Source organism: Lynx canadensis, chromosome X, assembly GCF_007474595.2.
Source record: "Lynx canadensis isolate LIC74 chromosome X, mLynCan4.pri.v2, whole genome shotgun sequence".
Lineage (NCBI taxonomy): Eukaryota > Metazoa > Chordata > Mammalia > Carnivora > Felidae > Lynx > Lynx canadensis.
Window position 1 is genome coordinate 86,595,817 of NC_044321.2, and position 14,836 is coordinate 86,610,652.

The 14,836-nt window shown below is 39.0% G+C and overlaps 1 pseudogene; it reads right to left on the minus strand.

Annotated features, from left to right (window-relative positions):
• Positions 1–4,059: 4,059 nt before the first annotated feature.
• The window catches only part of LOC115506853, a 75,245-nt pseudogene continuing 64,468 nt past the window's right edge, over positions 4,060–14,836 (minus strand).

Consider the following 14,836-nt stretch of genomic DNA (forward strand, 5'->3'; position numbering starts at 1 on the left):
CAGTTTTACGATTACTAACCCATTTCACTGTGAAAAAAAAAAAAACCCATAACTTATATTCACTATTTGTTTTCAGGTTTTGTTGTTGTTGCTATTGTTGTCATTGTTTTTAGTTTGAGGACATGTATTCAAAACACTATGTTCAAACATTATTTGAGTTTATTCTGCCCCTTCCTTCAGCTCTGTTATAAGTTAGGTTCCTTTGTTTCTATTTTCATTTTATTTTCTGTTTTTCCCCATCCTTTTTTTTTAATGTTTATTTTTGAGAGACAGAGTGAGACAGAGCACAAGTGGGGGAGGGGCAGAGAGAGGGGGACACAGAATCTGAAGCAGGCTCCAGGTTCCCAGCTTCAGCACAGAGCCCAACGCTGGGCTTGAACTCACAGATCACCAGATCGTGACCTGAGCCCAAGTCCGATGCTTAATTGGCTGAACCACCCAGGTGCCCTCACCCCATCCTTTTTGAGGTTTTTTTTTTTTTTTTAGTATGTGAAACATTGATAGGGTTCCCAAAGTCAGAACCATAGAGAAAAGAATGCTCAGAAAAGTGTAATTACCTCCATCCTCAATTCCTTTTCCATCCCCTATCCTTTCTATCCTGCACCACCACTTAGCCATAGTACAAATCTCATTATTTCTGCTTTCTACGCTCTATGCTTCCTTTTGCATATATATATATATATATATATATGATATATACATCCTTCTTTTATATTTATATTTATATTTATATTTATATTTATATTTATATTTATCCTTCTTTCTTACACAAAATATAATTTACAATACACTTTTACACTTTGCTTTTTCCATCTACTTAACAGTATGTCCTGGAACTAATGTTAAGAGATCTTCATTCTTTTCTTAAAGTTATAATTAATAGAACTTTTAAGCAATTTTAGGTTTACAGAAAAAGTTTTAGTCAAAGGTGTAGAGAGTTCCCATATGCTCTTCATTTCCCTGCAGTTTCCTTTATCTTTAACATCTTGGATTGCAAGGTCCATAGTTGACATTAAGGTTCAGTTTCTGTGTTGTAAATTCTACAGGTTTTGATAAATGTATATTAACATATATCAATTATTAATAGTATCATACAGAAAGTTCACTGCCCTGAAAGTCTCCTGTGCTCCAACTATTCATCTGCCCATCCCCTCCAAATTCCTGGCAACCACTGATTTTTTCACTCTCTCAATAATTTTCTTTTCCAAAATGTCATATAGGTGGAATCACACAATGTATAGCCTTTCAGGTTGGCTTCTTTCAGTTAGCAGTATGCATTTAGGGTTCTTCCATGTCTTTTCATGTCATGATACTTCATTTCTTTTTATCAATGAATAACATTCCATTGTATGGATGCTTTGTTTATTCATTCACCTATTGTTTCCAATTTTGGCAATTGTGAATACATCTATAAACACTTGTATGCAGGTTTTTTTTTAAGATTTTATTTTTTAAAAATAATCTCTACATCCAATGTGGGACTCAAACTTACAACCCTGAGATCAAGAGTTGCATGCTCTACAGACTGAGCCAGCCAGGCACCCTTGTGTGCAGGTTTTGGTAGAGAAATAAGTTTTCAACCAATTTGGGTAAAATACAAAGGAGCACAGTTGCTGGAAAATATGGTAAAATTATGTCTGGTTTTGTAAGAAACTGTCAAACTATCTTCCAAAGCAGCTGTACCACTTTGCATTCCCACTAGCAATGAAAGAGAGTTCCTATTGCTCCACATCCTCTCTAGCATTTATTGTTGACAGTGTTGTGGATTTTGGTCATTTTAATGGGTGTGTAGTGGTATCTCAGTGTTCTAATTTGCATTTCCCTAATGATATATGACTTTGAGCATCTTTTCATAGGCTTCCTGCCATCTGTATATCTTCTTTGGTGAGGTATCTCATCAGATATTTTGCCCATCTTAAAATTCTATTTTTTTCATGCTGTTAAATTTTAAGAGTTCTTTATATATTTCGGATACCTGTTCTTTATCTGATATGTTTTACAGAGATTTTCTCCCAGTCTGTGGCTTATCTGTTAACAGCAACTACTGTAGAGCAGAAGTTTTTCATTTTAATGAAGTCTAACTTACTAATTTTTTCTTTTATGGATTGTGCTTTTGGTATTGTGTTCTATGAAGTTATTGACAAACCAAAAGCCACATAGATTTTCTCTTGTTATCTTCTAGGAGTTCCATAGTTTTGCATTTTACTTTTAGGTTTATGATCCATTTGGGGTTAATTTTTGTGAAAGGCTTAAAGTCTGCATCTACATGAATACTTTTGCATGTGAATGTCTAGTTGTTCCAGCACTATTTCTTGAAAAGATTATCTTTTTTACACTGATTGTCTTAGCTCCTTTATCAAAGATCAGTTGACTATAGTTGTGTGGGTCTATTTCTGATCTCTTTATTCCATTGATCTATTTGTCTATTGTTTTCACCAATATTACACTGTCTTGATTAAAGTAGCTTTATAGTAAGTCTTGAAGCCAGATAGTGTCAGCCCTCTGACTTTGTTCTCTTTCAATATTTTGTTCTCTTTGAGAGAGCACATGTGCATGCACACACACAAGCAGGGGAGGGGCAGAGAGAGAGAGAACCCCATGCTGACAGCATGGAGCCTGATGTGGGGCTCTATCTCACAGTTTGTGAGATCATGACCTGAGCCAAAACCAAGAGTCAGAACCCAACCAACTGAGCCACTCAGGCGCCCTAACTTTTACATTTTCATATAAACTTTAGGATTAGTTTTTTTGATACACATAAAATAACTGATGGGATTTTCATTGGGATTATATATATATATATATAGATCCAATCTATAGATCAAGTTGGAGAGAACTGATATCTTGATAATATTGCTTCTTCCTATCTCTGTGTATGGAATATCTTTCTATTTAGATATTCTTTGATTTTTTCCATCAGAGTTTTATAGCTTTCCTCATATAAATCTTGCACATATTTTGTTAGATTTATACCTAAGTATTTCATTTTCTTGGTGCTAAATGCATTGTGTTTAAAACACTTTTTTAGGTTTAATGAGGTTTACTACAAAAAATTGCACATATTAAATGTGTATGTCTAATGAGTTTGGGCATATAAATATATTTGTGATACTTATCACCACAACCAGGGTATAGCATAACCATTACCTCCAAACATTTCATTGTGTTCTTTTGCATTTTGTTTTGTAAATGCAAAACAGGTAAAGCATAACCATTACCTCCAAACATTTCATTGTGTTCTTTTGCATTTTGTTTTGTTTTGTTAAGGATACTTAACATGGGATATATCATCTTCACATATTTTAAAGTGCATGATACCATATACAACAATGATATTGTTGGGTTTTTTTTAAGCAAGTTCTACATGCAACATGGGGCTTGAACTCATGACGCTGAGATCAGGAGTTGCATGCTCTTCTAACTGAGCCATCCAGGATCCCCATTATTGTTTTTAATTTCAAATTCCAATTTGTGCCTTTTGTGTTTTATCCTTGTAACCTTGCTATAGTTGCTTCTTGGTCAGGAGCCTTTTGGTTGATTCTTTGGGTTTTTCAACACAATCATATCATCTGTGTACAAAGACAGTTTTATTTCTTCCTTCCCGACCTGTATTCCTTTTCTTGCCATATTGCATTATCTAGTACTTTCAGTATGATGTTGAATAGGAATGATGTTGAATGGTGAGATGGGCAGCCTGACTTTGTTTCTGATTTTAGGGGAAAACCATCTAGTTTCTTACCATTAGAGAAGATGTCATCTATTGGTTGTTGGTAGATGTTCTTTATCATGTCAAGGAAGTTCCTCTTGACTCATACTTTGCTAAGAGTTTCTATAATGAATCGTGTTGGATTTTATCAAATGCTTTTTCTTTTTTTGGCTGGGTACAGTGCACTTTATTGATAGTACATGACAAAGTTGGGCTCCCTAAGTTTCTCCCTTTCTACAGGAGTTCTGGGATTGAAACTTTATTGAGGTTGGGGATTCTCAGTGTGTTGAGGGATGAGTTGGGGCAAGGACTCTTCAGTAGCTGAGAGATTCTCTCTTCCTCTTATGCTCTCACTGGGGCTGGTATTTCAGGGGGCTCTTACTCCTTGGAGGCCATGTGGACCATAAGGTCCATCACCTGGTTGCTGTAGCCAAATTCACTGTAGTACCAGGAAATGAGCTAGACTAAGAGGTCATTGAGAGCAATACCAGCCCTAGCATCAGAGGTGTAAGAGTGGGTGTCACTGTTAAAGTCACAGGAGATAACTTGGTCCTCATTGTAGCCTAGGATGCCCTCGAGGGGGGCCTCTGGTGCCTGCTTCACCATATTTTTTATGTCATTGTATTTGGCAGCTTTCTCCAGGCAGCAGGTTGGATCTATGACTGACACACTGGGGATGGGGACATGTAAGGCCATACCAGTAAGTTTCTGATTCAGCTCAGAAATAACCTTGCTCACAGCCTTGACAGTACCAGTACAAGCAGGGATAATGTTGTGGGCAGCCCATCAGCCATCACACCACAGCTTTCCAGAGTGGCCATCCACAACCTTTTGGGTGGTAGTGATAGCATAGACTGTGGTCATGAGTCCCTCCATGATGCTAAAGTTGTCATGGATAACTTTGGCCAGAGGGGCCAAGTAGTTGGTGGTCCAGCTATACTAGTGGATTCATCGATTTCTCCTTGAAGTTCTCTCAGTTTTTGCCTTACATATTTAGACACTGTTGTTAGTTGCACACACATTAAGGATTGCTATCTCTTCCTGGAGAGTTGAACTTTTATCATTATGTAATGCCCTTCTTTATCTTTAATAATTTTCCTTGCTCTGAAGTCTGCTTTGTCTGATATTAATAAAGCTACTCTGACTTTCTTTTGTTTACTTTTAGCATGCTGTATCTTTCTCTGTCCCTTTACTTTTAATCTATATATGTCTTCACATTTAAAGTGTCTTTTTGTAGACAATATAGTTGAGTCTTGTTTTTTGATCCATTTTGACAATTTCTGTCTTTAACTGGTATATTTAATCTATTGATTAACAGTGATTATCATTATAGTTGAATTTGCATCAACCACATTTGTTATTGTTTTCTATTACTTGCCCTTGTTCTTTGTTATTTTTTTGGTCTCCCACTCTTTTTCTGTCTTCTCTGGTTTTGAGTATTTTGACTGATTTCATTTTTTCTCTGTTCTTAGCATATCAATTGCATTCCTCTTTTACTTTCTAGTGGTTGTCCATTCTTTTGCAAAATACATTTACAACTAATTCAAGTCTACTTTCAAATAATAGTCTGCTATTACATGCAGAGTACAAATACCTTATAACAAAGTATTCCCATTTTCTCCTTCCTGTCCCTCATAGCATTGTTATCATTCATTTCATTTATCTATAAGCTATATAACTGAGTATATTGTTGCTAATATTTTGAACAAAGTGTTACTTGTTAGATTGATTAACCATAAGAGAAATAAAAGGTTTTATTTTACCTTTATTCCTAATGCTGCTCTGATGTTTTTCCTTTCTTCACGTAGATCTGAGTTTCTGATTTATATGATTTTTGTTCTTCCTGAAGAACTTTTAAAATCATTTCTCCAAGGCAGATCTAGTAGCAACAAATTCCCTCAATTTTTGTCTGAGAATGTATTACTCTTTCACTTTAAAAAAATTTTTAATGTTTATTTATTTTTGAGAGAAAGATAGAGTGTGAATGGAGGAGGGACAGAGAGAGGGGAAAACACAGAATCTGAAGCAGGTTCCAGGCTCTGAGCTGTCAGCAGAGAGCCCGACGTGGGGCTCAAACTCACAGACCGTGAGATCATGACCTGAGCTGAAGTCAGATGCTCAACCTACTGAGCCACCCAGGCGCTCTGCTGCTTCTTTTTTTTTCAACTGTTTATTTATTTACTTTTCAGAGACAGAGCATGAGTCTGGGAGGTGCAGAGAGAGAGGGAGACACAGAATCCAAAGCAGGCTCCAGGTTCTGAGCTGTCAGCACAGAGCCCGACGCGGGGCTCGAACTCATGAACTGCGAGATCATGACCTGAGCCAAAGTCAGACACTTAACTGACTGAGCCACCCAGGTGCCCCACTCTTTTGCTTTTTTAAAAGAGATTTTATTTTTAAGTAATCTTTGCACACAACATTGGGCTCGAACTCACAACCCTGAGATCAAGAGTTGCACATTCTACCAACTGAGCCAGCCAGGTGCCCCTACTCTTTCACTTTTGAATAATCATTTCATTGGGCACAGAATCCTGGGTTGATGATTTATTTCTTTTAGCACTTTAGTATTTATAACATTTTTAAAAAATGTTTTCTTTATTTTTGACAGAGAGAGAGAGATAGAGCACTAGCGGGAGAGGGGCAGAGAGAGAGGGAGACACAGAATCCGAAGCAGGGTCCAGACTCTGAGGTGTCAGCAGAGCCCAACACAGGGCTCGAACTTACAGACTGCGAGATCATGACCTGAGCCCACTGAGCCACCCAGGCGCCCCTAGCACTTTAGTATTTTAAATCACTTTCTTCTTACTGCATGGTTTCTGAAGGGAAACTCTTATCTCTTCTTATCCCTCCTTCTTTATACATAAGGTGCTTCCCCCCTCTATATTTTCCTCTATTTTTCCATCATCATTCAGCTCCAAGGCTCCAATAATTCTTATAATTTTTATCCCTCCTTCTTTATACATAAGGTGTCCCCCCCCCCTGTATTTTCTTCTATTTTTCCATCATCATTCAGCTCCAAGACAGGCAATATATTCCTTTTCATTATTGAAAAGACAGATTTATTTTTAGATTACTCTTAAATGACCTCAGAAATTGGGGATTCAAGATTTGTATAAGGACGTTTTGTTTAATTCCACACCTGAGGAGGCCCTGGGCTTTGTCTTCTGTTCCCTGTGCCCTTTAAATATGTAAAAAAGTAATGCTTAATTCCACCCAATTTGGTATTATCAAGATGAAAGCTTCAGTGTTCTACTTAACTTTCTGGGAAGCCATATGTTTTTTAAGTTTTTAAAATTTTAATTCCAGTATAGTTAACATACAGTGCTATATTAATTTCATGTGGACAATATAGTGATTCAACAATTCTATACACAGAAACCATATTTTTTTAATACTTGGCCAAACTATTCCTCACCTTCTGCCAGAGCATAAGAGGCACTGAAAATATTTGATGAATTATTTTTGTTGTTTTCAGATGGAGGGTCATTCTGGGCACATATTCTGTTTTGTTGCTAAAATGAAACCTTTTGAGAAAACAGAAAAGACCGTAGTTTTATATTCTCGTATATTTTGTGTACAACAAAAATACATTCTACTATTTTTTGGTCTGAACACTTAGTTTCCTTTTAGGGTAGTCACCATTAATAATACAGTTGATCCTGAAGGACTAGAAACAACATGTCAATAATTAAAAGCAAATACATTATCTTATAATCATTACTATCAACTTTATTTCCTTTCTACTTGAAAAAGAGATTACAAAAGATAATTTTTCAATCTTTTGATATTATTCATTGCTTCATTTTTTTTTCACTTGGACTTCTATACTTTATTATTTTTTTTCCTAATTTTTTTATATATATGAAATTTATTGACAAATTGGTTTCCATACAACACCCAGTGCTCATCCCAAAAGGTGCCCTCCTCAATACCCATCACCCACCCTCCCCTCCCTCCCACCCCCCATCAACCCTCAGTTTGTTCTCAGTTTTTAACAGTCTCTTATGCTTTGGCTCTCTCCCATTCTAACCTCTTTTTTTTTTTCCTTCCCCTCCCCCATGGGTTCCTGTTAAGTTTCTCAGGATCCACATAAGAGTAAAACCATATGGTATCTGTCTTTCTCTGTATGGCTTATTTCACTTAGCATTACACTCTCCAGTTCCATCCACGTTGCTACAAAAGGCCATATTTCATTTTTTCTCATTGCCACGTAGTATTCCATTGTGTATATAAACCACAATTTCTTTATCCATTCATCAGTTGATGGACATTTAGGCTATTTCCATAATTTGGCTATTGTTGACAGTGCTGCTATGAACATTGGGGTACAAGTGCCCCTATGCATCAGTACTCCTGTATCCCTTGGATAAATTCCTAGCAGTGCTATTGCTGGGTCATAGGGTAGGTCTATTTTTACTTTTCTGAGGAACCTCCACACTGCTTTCCAGAGCGGCTGCACCAATTTGCATTCCCACCAACAGTGCAAGAGGGTTCCCGTTTCTCCACATCCTCTCCAGCATCTATAGTCTCCTGATTTGTTCATTTTGGCCACTCTGACTGGCGTGAGGTGATACCTGAGTGTGGTTTTGATTTGTATTTCCCTGATAAGGAGCGACGCTGAACATCTTTTCATGTGCCTGTTGGCCATCCGGATGTCTTCTTTTTTTTTTTTTTAATTTTTTTTTAATGTTTTTTATTTATTTTTGAGACAGAGAGAGACAGAGCATGAACGGGGGAGGGGCAGAGAGAGAGGGAGACACAGAATCGGAAGCAGGCTCCAGGCTCTGAGCCATCAGCCCAGAGCCTGACGCGGGGCTCGAACTCACGGACCGTGAGATCGTGACCTGAGCCGAAGTCGGAATCCTAACCGACTGAGCCACCCAGGCGCCCCGGATGTCTTCTTTAGAGAAGTGTCTATTCATGTTTTCTGCCCATTTCTTCACTGGGTTATTTGTTTTTCGGGTGTGGAGTTTGGTGAGCTCTTTATAGATTTTAGATACTAGCCCTTTGTCCGATATGTTATTTGCAAATATCTTTTCCCATTCCGTTGGTTGCCTTTTAGTTTTGTTGGTTGTTTCCTTTGCTGTGCAGAAGCTTTTTATCTTCATAAGGTCCCAGTAATTCACTTTTGCTTTTAATTCCCTTGCCTTTGGGGATGTGTCGAGTAAGAGATTGCTACGGCTGAGGTCAGAGAGGTCTTTTCCTGCTTTCTCCTCTAAGGTTTTGATGGTTTCCTGTCTCACATTTAGGTCCTTTATCCATTTTGAGTTTATTTTTGTAAATGGTGTGAGAAAGTGGTCTAGTTTCAACCTTCTGCATGTTGCTGTCCAGTTCTCCCAGCACCATTTGTTAAAGAGGCTGTCTTTTTTCCATTGGATGTTCTTTCCTGCTTTGTCAAAGATGAGTTGGCCATACGTTTGTGGGTCTAGTTCTGGGGTTTCTATTCTATTCCATTGGTCTGTGTGTCTGTTTTTGTGCCAATACCATGCTGTCTTGATGATGACAGCTTTGTAGTAGAGGCTGAAGTCTGGGATTGTGATGCCTCCTGCTTTGGTCTTCTTCTTCAAAATTCCTTTGGCTATTCGGGGCCTTTTGTGGTTCCATATGAATTTTAGGATTGCTTGTTCTAGTTTCGAGAAGAATGCTGGTGCAATTTTGATTGGGATTGCATTGAATGTGTAGATAGCTTTGGGTAGTATTGACATTTTGACAATATTTATTTTTCCAATCCATGAGCAGGGAATGTCTTTCCATTTCTTTAAATCTTCTTCAATTACCTTCATAAGCTTTCTATAGTTTTCAGCATACAGATCCTTTACATCTTTGGTTAGATTTATTCCTAGGTATTTTATGCTTCTTGGGGCAATTGTGAATGGGATCAGTTTCTTTATTTGTCTTTCTGTTGCTTCGTTGTTAGTGTATAAGAATGCAACTGATTTCTGTACATTGATTTTGTATCCTGCAACTTTGCTAAATTCATGGATCAGTTCTAGCAGACTTTTGGTGGAGTCTATCGGATTTTCCATGTATAATATCATGTCATCTGCAAAAAGCGAAAGCTTGACTTCATCTTTGCCCATTTTGATGCCTTTGATTTCCTTTTGTTGTCTGATTGCTGATGCTAGAACTTCCAGCACTATGTTAAACAACAACGGTGAGAGTGGGCATCCCTGTCATGTTCCTGATCTCAGGGAAAAAGCTCTCAGTTTTTCCCCGTTGAGGATGATGTTAGCTGTGGGCTTTTCATAAATGGCTTTTATGATCTTTAAGTATGTTCCTTCTATCCCGACTTTCTCAAGGGTTTTTATTAAGAAAGGGTGCTGGATTTTGTCAAAGGCCTTTTCTGCATCGATTGACAGGATCATATGGTTCTTCTCTTTTTTTTTGTTAATGTAATGTATCACGTTGATTGATTTGCGAGTGTTGAACCAGGCCTGTATCCCAGGAATGAATCCCACTTGATCATGGTGAATAATTCTTTTTATATGCTGTTGAATTCGATTTGCTAGTATCTTATTGAGAATTTTTGCATCCATATTCATCAGGGATATTGGTCTGTAGTTCTCTTTTTTTACTGGGTCTCTGTCTGGTTTAGGACTTAAAGTAATACTGGCTTCATAGAATGAGTCTGGAAGTTTTCCTTCCCTTTCTATTTCTTGGAATAGCTTGAGAAGGATAGGTATTATCTCTGCTTTAAACGTCTGGTAGAACTCCCCTTGGAAGCCATCTGGTCCTGGACTCTTATTTGTTGGGAGATTTTTGATAACCAATTCAATTTCTTCGCTGGTTATGGGACTGTTCAAGCTTTCTATTTCCTCCTGATTGAGTTTTGGAAGAGTGTGGGTGTTCAGGAATTTGTCCATTTCTTCCAGGTTGTCCAATTTGTTGGCATATAATTTTTCATAGTATTCCCTGATAATTGTTTGTATCTCTGAGGGATTGGTTGTAATAATTGCATTTTCATTCATGGTATTATCTATTTGGGTCATCTCCCTTTTCTTTTTGAGAAGCCTGGCTAGCGGTTTGTCAATTTTGTTAATTTTTTCAAAAAACCAACTCTTGGTTTCGTTGATCTGCTCTACAGTTTTTTTAGATTCTATATTGTTTATTTCTGCTCTGATCTTTATGATTTCTCTTCTTCTGCTGGGTTTAGGCTGCCTTTGCTGTTCTGCTTCTATTTCCTTTAGGTGTGCTGTTAGATTTTGTATTTGCGATTTTTCTTGTTTCTTGAGATAGGCCTGGATTGCAATGTATTTTCCTCTCAGGACTGCCTTCGCTGCGTCCCAAAGCGTTTGGATTGTTGTATTTTCATTTTCGTTTGTTTCCATATATTTTTTGATTTCTTCTCTAATTGCCTGGTTGACCCACTCATTCGTTAGTAGGGTGTTCTTTAACCTCCACGCTTTTGGAGGTTTTCCAGACTTTTTCCTGTGGTTGATTTCAAGCTTCATAGCATTGTGGTCTGAAAGTATGCATGGTATAATTTCAATTCTTGTAAACTTATGAAGGGCTGTTTTGTGACCCAGTATATGATCTATCTTGGAGAATGTTCCATGTTCACTCGAGAAGAAAGTATATTCTGTTGCTTTGCGATGCAGAGTTCTAAATATATCTGTCAAGTCCATCTGATCCAATGTCTCATTCAGGGCCCTTGTTTCTTCACTGACCGTGTGTCTAGATGATCTATCCATTTCTGTAAGTGGGGTGTTAAAGTCCCCTGCAATTACCACATTCTTATCAATAAGGTTGCTTCTGTTTATGAGTAATTGTTTTATATACTTGGGGGCTCCGGTATTTGGCGCATAGACATTTATAATTGTTAGCTCTTCCTGATGGATAGACCCTGTAACTATTATATAATGTCCTTCTTCATCTCTTGTTACAGCCTTTAATTTAAAGTCTAGTTTGTCTGATATAAGTATGGCTACTCCAGCTTTCTTTTGGCTTCCAGTAGCATGATAAATAATTCTCCATCCCCTCACTCTGAATCTAAAGGTGTCCTCAGGACTAAAATGAGTCTCTTGTAGACAGCAAATAGATGGGTCTTGTTTTTTTTTATCCATTCTGATACCCTATGTCTTTTGGTTGGCGCATTTAATCCGTTTACATTCAGTGTTATTATAGAAAGATACGGGTTTAGAGTCATTGTGATGTCTGCATGTTTTATGCTTGTAGTGATGTCTCTGGTACTTTGTCTCACAGGGTCCCCCTTAGGATCTCTTGTAGGGCTGGTTTAGTGGTGACAAATTCCTTCAGTTTTTGTTTGTTTGGGAAGACCTTTATCTCTCCTTCTATTCTAAATGACAGACTTGCTGGATAAAGGATTCTCGGCTGCATATTTTTTCTGTCTAGCACACTGAAAATCTCGTGCCAATTCTTTCTGGCCTGCCAAGTTTCAAAAGAGAGATCAGTCATGAGTCTTATAGGTCTCCCTTTATATGTGAGGGCACGTTTACCCCTTGCTGCTTTCAGAATTTTCTCTTTATCCTTGTATTTTGCCAGTTTCACTATGATATGTCGTGCAGAAGATCGATTCAAGTTACGTCTGAAGGGAGTTCTCTGTGCCTCTTGGATTTCAATGCCTTTTTCCTTCCTCAGTTCAGGGAAGTTCTCAGCTATTATTTCTTCAAGTACCCCTTCAGCACCTTTCCCTCTCTCTTCCTCCTCTGGAATACCAATTATGCGTATATTATTTCTTTTTAGTGTATCACTTAGTTCTCTAATTTTCCCCTCATACTCCTGGATTTTTTTATCTCTCTTTTTCTCAGCTTCCTCTTTTTCCATAACTTTATCTTCTAGTTCACCTATTCTCTCCTCTGTCTCTTCCATCCGAGCCGTCGTGGTTTGCATTTTGTTTTGCATTTCATTTAAAGTGTTTTTCAGCTCCTCGTGACTGTTCCTTAGTCCCTTGATCTCTGTAGCAAGAGATTCTCTGCTGTCCTGTATACTGTTTTCCAGCCCAGCGATTAATTTTATGACTATTATTCTAAATTCACTTTCTTTATATTATTTAAATCCTTTTTGATCAGCTCATTAGCTGTTGTTATTTCCTGGAGATTCTCCTGAGGGGAATTCTTCCGCTTGGTCATTTTGGATAGTCCCTGGTGTGGTGAGGACCTGCAGGGCACTTCCCCTGTGCTGTGGTGTATAACTGGAGTTGGTGGGCGGGGCCGCAGTCAGTCCTGATGTCTGCCCCCAGCCCACCGCTGGGGCCACAGTCAGACTGGTGTGTGCCTTCTCTTCCCCTCTCCTAGGGGCGGGATTCACTGTGGGGTGGCGTGGCCCGTCTGGGCTACTTGCACACTGCCAGGCTTGTGATGCTGGGGATCTGGCGTATTAGCTGGGGTGGGTAGGCAAGGTGCACGGGGGCAGGAGAGGCAGGCTTAGCTCGCTTCTCCTTAGGTGATCCACTTCAGGAGGGGCCCTGTGGCAGCCGGAGGGAGTCAGATCCGCTGCCGTAGGTTTGGCTCCGCAGAAGCACAGAGTTGGGTGTTTGTGCGGAGCGAGTAATTTCCCTGGCAGGAACCGGTTCCCTTTGGGATTTTGGCTGGGGGATGGGCGGGGGAGATGGCGCTGGCGAGCGCCTTTGTTCCCCGCCAAACTGAGCTCTGTCCTCCGAGGGCTCCGCAGCTCTCCCTCCCTTTGTACTCCAGCCTTCCCGCTTTCTGAGCAGAGCTGTTATCTTATGACCTCCCAGACGCTAAGTCGCGCTTGCTGTCGGAACACAGTCCGTCAGGCCCCTCTGCTTTTGCAAGCCGGACTCGGGGGCTCTGCTTGGCCGGCGAGTCGCCCCTCCGCCGCGGCTCCCTCCCGCCAGTCCGTGGAGCGCGCACCGCCTCGCCCCCCTTCCTATCCTCTTCTGTGGGCCTCTCGTCTGCGCTTGGGTCTGGTGACTCCGTTCTGCTAATCCTCTGGCGGTTTTCTGGGTTATATAGGCAGGTGTAGGTGGAATCTAAGTGATCAGCAGGACGCGCGGTGAGCCCAGCATCCTCCTACGCCGCCATCTTCCCTTCACCCTCATTGCTTCATTTTTTTTTTTTAATTTTTTTTTTCAACGTTTATTTATTTTTGGGACAGAGAGAGACAGAGCATGAATGGGGGAGGGGCAGAGAGAGGGAGACACAGAATCGGAAACAGGCTCCAGGCTCTGAGCCATCAGCCCAGAGCCTGACGCGGGGCTCGAACTCACGGACCGCGAGATCGTGAACTGGCTGAAGTCGGACGCCTAACCGACTGCGCCACCCAGGCGCCCCTCATTGCTTCATTTTTTAAGAGAAATCCTTTAAAGGCATCTTCTCTTACCACTGTGCTGGAAGATATGTTATCAAAATCTTTAGTAATATTTTTCTTTATAGCTGTGATAAATCTGAATGAAAGCCATATTACACATCTTGGTAATTTCTATGGATTATAAGGACTCAGTCTTTCAAAAGATGAAGGTGTATTGTGATTAGTGAATGATACCTGTCATATCTTAGAAATTCCCTTGTCTTTGTGATTAGGGGAGAACTATCTCTCTCTCTCTCTCTCTCTCTTTGTCAGAGAGACTGTAAAAGTATGAAATGGCTTCTGTTTTGCAGTTATCCTGGTGGTATAATATTCTTTAGTGATATGATAATTTGAAAAACCTGGAGTTTCTGAAGCAAAAGATTAATTTGTCATGAGCTTGTCAAACAAGGCCATAATTTGAAGTGGAAAAAGTTATCCTCAGTTCATCTTCGTAATTTCTGAATTTATGACATTTCCATGCTTTTATATTTATACTGAGTTCCCTAAATCTTAATAAAAGCTTTTATTGTGCCCTTACACTATGGAAAAGTATTTATGTACTATTACAATCTAACATTTCTGCCAATTTATGCTATAAATAAAGAGTTGTTCTCTATAGACAGGTAACTCAATTTTTTGACATTTGTGGCTAGCTATAATATTAAACAGAAATGGAATCTACTGCACTCACTTAAATGCTATTTTAGACATAAAAGAAATAACTTTAAAAAGAATAATTTAATGTTGTGAATGATCCAAATATCAATGTTAGGATTTCTATATCTGACACAGACACTATTATTATATAATATACTTTATACAATTTGAGAGATGAAATAAACTTTATATTTTGTTCTGTCA